At 28.2% G+C, this 1547-nt stretch overlaps 1 long non-coding RNA gene across 1 annotated transcript; it reads right to left on the bottom strand.

Annotated features, from left to right (window-relative positions):
* Nucleotides 1-153: 153 nt before the first annotated feature.
* LOC115034964 lies at nucleotides 154-898 on the bottom strand. Its single transcript, XR_003840150.1, has 2 exons — nucleotides 653-898; nucleotides 154-258 (listed from the first exon to the last, which is right to left on the bottom strand). It is a non-coding gene; the product is annotated as an uncharacterized LOC115034964 (long non-coding RNA).
* Between the last annotated feature and the right edge of the window lie 649 nt (nucleotides 899-1547).

Here is a 1547-nt window from a genome sequence, read left to right as displayed (position 1 = left end):
AATTTGTTCAAAGCAAGTTTTGGACACTATAAACATATAATATAAAAAAATGAAACATACTTTATCTAAATTATTGTAGAAGTCAGTATTTCCAGCACAGAGGTATCGACCTAATAATGTGGCATGAGTTGTAAATACTGTAGCGATTGGTTCTTTTTTTGTACGTAATGCTATCAACCCTATGCCAGCTTGCCATTCGTGAAAATGAGCAACAACCAATGGCGTTGAATCAATGTATGCTGCTGCTGCCACACGGAACTGAAAATGCAAAAATGTATTTAAATAATTTTAGATCCATAACTATGTGTACTTGACATAACTGTACGTTTTCCCTTTTCTAGGTTTATAAAATATACAGAAAAAGGGGTTAAACATATTAAGCACATTGCACTTTATGCATAGACGCAAATAGCCTTTGAGGCTGTTTGGGTGTGGTGGTTGTAATGCATCAGAAATGATTTACAAGCTTTGAGGTGACTCTAAGTTGAATTTTTAGATTCTAAAAACACTTAAATCTATGTTTATAGACAAATACTAATTGCTTGAAGCTCTTTTATATATATAAGACGTACCTATATATATAAGTATAATATATTACCATATTAGGTACATTATTAATATTTTAATGAGCTGTATGTATGTAGGTACTTACTTCTGAAAGAAATTCTGATATTAAATATCCCAAAATTACGGCATCGTTTGCTTCTATGTCTAAATGTGGAATTCCTATGTTACACGTATCCCATAAGGTTTGCTTGTATTCGTCTAATTTCCATGCAGCTGAACCAATGTCAAACAATATAACTTGTGGACTACCATCGACTAACCATCGACCTGTCAACAACTGTTTTTATTCAGTTTATTAGGATAACAGTACTAAATAAAAATTCTATTAAATTCACTCTTTCAAAAGAAACTAATTTCAATCATTTCATACTCACTAGACACTAATTTAACTAATTTAACAAAATTAGGTAATTTTATTAAAATATTATACAAAGAGTGTTTTTTTAATTTTTATTCCAGAAAATAAATAATAATATAATTTTAACTAAAAAGTTAATAATGAATATTCTACATCGAATATGTTGTAAAATTACGCATATTATTCTTCTTGTTCTTCGTCCTTCACTCCCAACTATATGGGGTCAGCTATATTATATTATTAATTATTATAATTTACTAGCTGCCCAACCTTCCTCCGGAAGAAATCATTTTTTTATAATTTAATTTAAAAACATAAGACTATTTTTTGGCTATACAAATAATATAATATACCTAATTACATATTGTAGTTATTGTTATTACTAACTTCTGAAAATTATATATCCTAAATTTTGAATTCAACCACTGGAGTGGTAAATTTTATTCTTTTTATTATAGAATAGAAATAAGGTAGAAAAAAATGACAAAATGTAACTATAAATTATTTATACAATGAATACCTATAGGTACCTATTTATTATATATATTTATATTTCAAATGGAAAAAGGTGGGTAAGTGGATTTCGCTCTGCTGTACAGTAGGTTACAAGTGGGTCACTGTA

The sequence above is a fragment of the Acyrthosiphon pisum genome, unplaced genomic scaffold, assembly GCF_005508785.2.
Source record: "Acyrthosiphon pisum isolate AL4f unplaced genomic scaffold, pea_aphid_22Mar2018_4r6ur Scaffold_21784;HRSCAF=24860, whole genome shotgun sequence".
Classification (NCBI taxonomy): domain Eukaryota; kingdom Metazoa; phylum Arthropoda; class Insecta; order Hemiptera; family Aphididae; genus Acyrthosiphon; species Acyrthosiphon pisum.
The sequence above is the reverse complement of the archived record's forward strand: the minus strand, read 5'-3'. Positions and strand labels throughout refer to the sequence as shown.